The 6,441-nt window shown below is 37.2% G+C and overlaps 1 long non-coding RNA gene across 1 annotated transcript in view; it reads right to left on the reverse strand.

Annotated features, from left to right (window-relative positions):
* LOC149749539 (uncharacterized) overlaps nt 1–4,583 on the reverse strand; it is a 33,935-nt gene extending 29,352 nt beyond the window's left edge. Inside the window, exons 1-2 of the long non-coding RNA XR_016392635.1 lie at nt 3,520–4,583; nt 72–150 (exon numbers count right to left, since the gene is read on the reverse strand). This is a non-coding gene — a long non-coding RNA (uncharacterized LOC149749539). The remainder of the gene's footprint in view (nt 1–71; nt 151–3,519) is intronic.
* Between the last annotated feature and the right edge of the window lie 1,858 nt (nt 4,584–6,441).

Below are 6,441 nucleotides of genomic sequence, written 5' to 3' on the forward strand. Positions count from 1 at the left end.
GGACAGAGTGAAAGTGTTCTCTCCAACTTTGCCTGGGGAGCAGCTCTTTTGACAAGAGGAGATGCACCTACCAATTCATGCTCTCCAGGAAGTGCATTCCAGGAACTCCAGGAAGTTCTCCAGGCAGCACTGATGATCACATGACTCATTCTGCCAGGAAATGAGGCAAAAAAGTGTGTTTTTGTAGGTTTGTAAGGTGGAGCTGAAATTCAAGTACTTAGCCCAGGAAAAAGCTTCAATTTTCAGATTTCTTCCCATATTTTCATTTTTTCTCTTCCAGGCTAAGATGCCACTATAGAAATGTATCGTGACGTTGAGGTCCAAAGCTGGGATCCAGAGGTATTTTCAACCATGGCTATGTTCCTTTTCTCTCTATTCAACCTCTGGTTCTACACCACAGACACAACGAAGTCATATGGTGTGGACACACAGCTCCTCCAGAACACATTCTGAGTTGTTAAGAGACGCTGTGAAGCTCTAAGTGATGCAGGAAAATGTAAATTGTTACACAAATCTTAGTTAACTTCTTAATTAATGCTGCAGATTAATGGAAGGCTTTTACTTCTTTAGAAGAAGTCATGTAATCTGTCTATAAAAATTTACTAATTTTACAGAGGAGGAATAAGAGGACAAACTGGCTCGTGGCTTGCTCAAAGCCTTAAACTTTGTTACCCATGGAAATAAAGGTAGAATACTAGTCTCTCTTGACTTCTTGACCACTTTTTCATACACTACTCAGTATTTAACCATAAATAGTATGGCTGCCAGGATCTGCAATATTTGGCAGACATACAGCATCAACTTACATCTCTGCAAGGATCTCCAATGGTCCTCTCACTCCAGGCAAATTACAGTCAAATCTTCTTAAGATCTTAAAAATCTTTCCAGACACTCTGAGGGAAAAGGTTGCCTGATATAATGGGATGGCCGCAAATTTTGAAATCAGGCAGCTGTCTATGAACCCAGGCTGTCATTCACTAACTCTGTGACTTAGAGCTTCTAGGAGCTTCAGTTTCTTCACTACACAATGAAGACAATAACATTTATGCCAAAGACTTGTCTTAATGATTAATTGTGATACTGTATTTAAAGGTTGTAACAAGGCACAGAATAGTAATAACTGCTGAATAATAATTATTGTTATTAAAGGAAAGCTGCAAAGTAAAGTGCACTCAAGTTGACAAACAGGTAGGATGCAGTTATGAACTGCTAGGTAAAAACAAATGAGCAGACAATATACACAAATAGGTAAGTAAATATGATAGTGAATAAATAACTAGAGGCTTCTGATTAAAACAGTTGGCAGAACCAGTGATATTACAAGCCTGGAACCTTTTCATATCTTATTTTCATGAGTATCTTTAGCACATAGTACCAAGAATTTTGAAAATCTATCATTAACAAGAATAAGTTAGAAGAAGAAGCTGAGGAGGAGGAAGAGAAAGGAGGGATAGGAGGTGATGGAAGATACGCAGTATATAGAGACATATGTGCCCCTCAGAACTACTTGTACAGTACATAAGGGAGTCTTTTGTAATTGAAAAGGAAATACAGACACACTACTTTGTTGGTGTCTGTAAAATCACCCATTGGTCTTCTCATCCCTGCAGAAAAAAATATCTGAACATCAGTGCTTTTGCATAGAGGAGGATCTTAGGGGGATGGTAAGAAGAGCCTGGAGAACACTCAGGCCAGACACATCCCCTCTGCATGTCCCACGCACCCAGCCCCATTCCACCTGTGGAGAAACTGAAGCAAAGTATGACTTCCCATCACCATTATGGTCAGTGCTAGGAGCAGCCAAGTAGCAAACTTTTTGATCCTTTGTAGTCAGAAAGCTCACCAATATTATTTCCAAATACATGAAGACACTTATGGTAAAGGGGCCACTCAGGCAGTGGTTTTCTTCTAGACTCTTGTTGAAGCTTTCTTTCCTTCCAATTAATGCTCCTTCCAGCCAAAGAAAATCTAGGGTTCTCTCTGAAACGTTTCCATCTCCCTCAAGTTTTCATCCGTGGTGGCACAGTTGGCCTTGCTAATGAGGCCCTTGTGGGAGAGTTCATGGTTGCCAGTGCCTCCCTCGCCCTGGCTGCTGATTACAACCTGGCATCAAAGCTTCCGAGAGTTTATTACCATATGTTCCATTTCCCTTTTTAGCACTGTTTGGGCTCTGTGTTCAAAGACAAGGTACTTCCTACAGTCGGGCTACAGCAGTTTTTAGAAGATGATTTGAGCTATAACAAAACGCTGTGCTTTGTTGAAGACTCATCTGGAAGAGACCATTCTCCCTTTCGTGAGTAGCTGTGTTTCAGCACACGATTACATATACATATTAAAGGCTCTATCAGCTAGCCTGGGCAGGCAGGATTTTTCCTTCTATTCTAAACTTACCTTTCACACTGTCAGGCTCAATAATATTAAGGATGCCTGTCAGGGTTGGAATGGAAGGAAATCTCAGACAGGCATAAAATTTTCTTGTAGCTAGAGGATCAAAATAGATTCCTCAAATTAACTTCTTGTTTGTTTTTCTTGGAGGTAATTTTCCAGGAGGGTTGACATAAGCAAAGACTTGCTCCTGCAAATCCTGTGCTCTGATTGTGAAAGAGCGTTTGTAGAACTAAAATCCTGTCAGTGTTGTTCTTTAAAGCACCAAAGATTTTATTTTTAGCCTGTTCTATGGAATGTTTTACAAGTGTGGTTTGTGTTTTTATTTAAATACCCTGGCCACCCCCACATTCCATATAATGTGATCAAACTTACTGAAAAAAACTTATGTAGCAATATTTATACCAGAGGCAGAAAAAGGCTATGGAAACTTATACATATTACTTGTCAGTGTAGAAATACAATTAAACCATGTCTTACATATTTTCCTTCTTCTAAAACTCTTAATAGCTTTCTTTCCAGTTTGTAGTCACGATTCCCAAAGGAAAATTCCAAAGTTGCTCTGGTTACCCTAGTAATACAATCAGGTATAAATTGTGCTCCTATATTTCCAAACACCTGTATCCAAGCAACATATGAAAGTGTGCTGCCAGATGATGTATGTATAGTCAGTAGGTAAGCTTGACTTTACAGAAAAAAGTTGAGAGAAAAAAGAAATGAATAAAAAACAAAAGCAAAATAAAATCACAAGGAAAAGTAATACTGGTTTTCTTTTTTTTTAAATTTCTCTGTTATATCTGAAAAAAAAGATAGGCTATTATTGTTTAATAAATTACTAATTTCTGGGGGAATTCATAGTTTTGGATTAAATGATGTACCTTACTGGATTCTTCTATAGCTAGCCATTCTAGCCTGAAAAATATTTCAAGAAAGTTTCCCAGTGGTCATTAAAGGCCTTCTTACGTGGCAAGTAGAAGAGACTCATAAAGGCCCAAAGCATTTATCGTGACTAAAAGAGACTGTGGAGTAGGAAACTCATCAGCCAGTACTCTAAGAGTAACATGTTAACATTTTACTGGTCTCTTGTATTCCAGAACTCAGACTTACTTATATTCCTAGCACAATCCTTCTTACCTCAATGAATCCAGAAACTTAAGGCACAGACTGGCATTTCTGCCTGGAAATCCATATTCGCTCCAGATTAAACTCTTCTAGACACATAAATGCCAGACTCTAAACTTAAAGACACGTACCAGCTCTATGCACTTGGGAAATATTTATCACCTTCTTTAAGCCTATGTTGACTTATCTTCAAAGCATGAATAATAAGGGGAGGGGAATAGGGAGTTATTGTTTATTGGGTACAGTTTCAGTTTGGGAAAATGAAAAATATCTAGAGATGGTTGGTGGTGATGGTTCTACAACAATGTTAATGCACCTAATGCAACTTAAAAATGCTTAAAATGGACCAGGAAGATAAAAGAATGGAAATAACTACTGCAGAGCAGAATAAAGAAAAAAGAATGGAAAGAATTGAGGACACTTTCAGAGACCTCTGGGACAACATTAAACACACCAACATTCAAATTATAGGGGTCCCAGAACAAGAAGAGAAAAAGAAAGGGACTGAGAAAATATTTGAAGAGATTATAGTTGAAAACTTCCCTAACATGGGAAAGAAAATACTTAATCAAGTCCAGGAAGCACAGAGAGTCCCAGACATGATAAATCCAAGGAGAAACACTCCAAGACACATATTAATAAAACTATCAAAAATTAAATACAAAGAACAAATATTAAAAGCAGCAAGGGAAAAATAACAAATAAAACATAAGGGAACCCCCATAGGGTTAACAGCTGAACTTTCAGCAGAAACTCTGCAAGCCAGAAAGGAGTGGCACGACATATTTAAAGTGATGAAGGAGAAAAATCTACAACCAAGATTACTCTACCCAGCAAGGATCTCATGCAGATTTGACAGAGAAATTAAAAGCTTAACAGACAAGCAAAAGCTAAGAGAATTCAGCAACACCAATCCAGCTTTACAAGAAATGCTAAAGGAACTTCTCTAGGGAAAATACAACAGAAGGAAAAGATCTACAATAATAAACCCAAAACAATTAAGAAAATGGTAATAGGAACATACATATCGATAATTACCTTAACTGTAAAGGGATTAAATGCTCCAACCAAAAGACATAGACTGGCTGAATGGATACAAAAACAAGACCCGTATATATGCTGTCTACAAGAGACTCACTTCAGACCTAGGGACACATACAGAATGAAAATGAGGGGATAGAAAAAGATATTCCATGCAAGTGGAAATCAAAAGAAAGCTGGAGTAGCAATTCTTATATCACACAAAATAGACTTTAAAACAAAGACTATTACAAGAAACAAAGAAGGACACTACCTAATGATCAAGGGATCAATCCAAGAAGAAGATATATCATTGTAAATATTTATACACCCAACATAGGAGCACCTCACTACATAAGGCAAATACTAACAGCCATAAAAGGGGAAACTGACAGGAACACAATCATAGTAGATGACTTTAACACCCCACTTTCACCAATGGACAGATCATCCAAAATGAAACTAAATAAGGAAACACAAGCTTTAAATGATACATTAAACAAGATGGACTTAATAGATATTTATAGGACATTCCATCCAAAAACAACAGAATACACATTCATCTCAAGTGCTCATGGAACATTCTCCAGGATAGATTGTATCCTGGGTCACAAATCAAGCCTTGGTAAATTTAAGAAAATTGAAATCATATCAAGTATCTTTTCCGACCACAACACTATGAGACTAGATATCAATTACAGGAAAATATCTGTAAGAAAAAAAAACACATGGAGGCTAAACAACACACTACTTAATAACCAAGAGATCACTGAATAAATCAAAGAGGAATTCAAAAAATACCTAGAAACAAATGACAATGAAAACACAATGACCCTAAACCTATGGGATGCAACAAAAGCAGTTCTAAGAGGGAAGTTTACAGCTACACAAGCCTACCTTAAGAAACAAGAAATATCTCAAATAAACAACCTAACCTTACACCTAAAGTAATTAGAGAAACAAGAACAAAAAACCTCAAAGTCAGCAGAAGGAAAGAAGTCATAAAGATCAGATCAGAAATAAATGAAAAAGAAATGAAGGAAATGATACCAAAGATCAGTAAAACTAAAAGCTGGATCCTTAAGAAGATAAACAGACCTGATAAACCATTAGCCAGACTCATCAAGAAAAAAAGGGACAAGACTCAAATCAATAGAATTAGAAATGAAAAAGGAGAAGTAACAACGGACACTGCAGAAATACAAAGGATCATGAGAAATTACTACAGGCAACTCTATGCCAAAAAATTGGACAGCCTGGAAGAAATGGACAAATTCTTAGAAATGCACAACATTCTGAGACTGAACCAGGAAGAAATAGAAAATATGAACAGAGCAATCACAAGCACTGAAATTGAAACTGTAATTAAAAATCTTCCAACAAACCAAAGCCCAGGACCAGATGGCTTCACAGGCAAATTCTATCAAACACTTAGAGAAGAGCTAACACCTATCCTTCTCAAACTCTTCCAATGTATAACAAAGGGAGGAACACTCCCCAACTCATTTTACGAAGCCACCATCACGCTGATACCAAAACCAGACAAAGATGTCACAAAGAAAGAAAACTACAGGCCAATATCACTGATGAGCATAGATGCAAAAATCCTCAACAAAATACTAGCAAACAGAATCCAACAGCACATTAAAAGGATCATCCACTATGATCAAGTGGGGTTTATCCCAGGAATGCAAGGATTCTTCAATATACACAAATCAATCAACGTGATACACCATATTAACAAACTGAAGGAGCAAAACTATATGATCATCTAAATAGATGTAGAGAAAGCTTTCGACAAAATTCAACACCCATTTATGATAAAAACCCTCCAGAAAGTAGGCATAGAAGGAACTTTCCTCAACATAATAAAGGCCGTATATGACAAACCCATAGCCAGCATCGTCATCAATG

The sequence above is a fragment of the Delphinapterus leucas genome, chromosome 3 (assembly GCF_059928025.1).
Source record: "Delphinapterus leucas isolate spDelLeu-1000000601 "Yukka" chromosome 3, BTC_Dleu_Yukka2, whole genome shotgun sequence".
NCBI classification, from domain to species: Eukaryota; Metazoa; Chordata; class Mammalia; order Artiodactyla; family Monodontidae; genus Delphinapterus; species Delphinapterus leucas.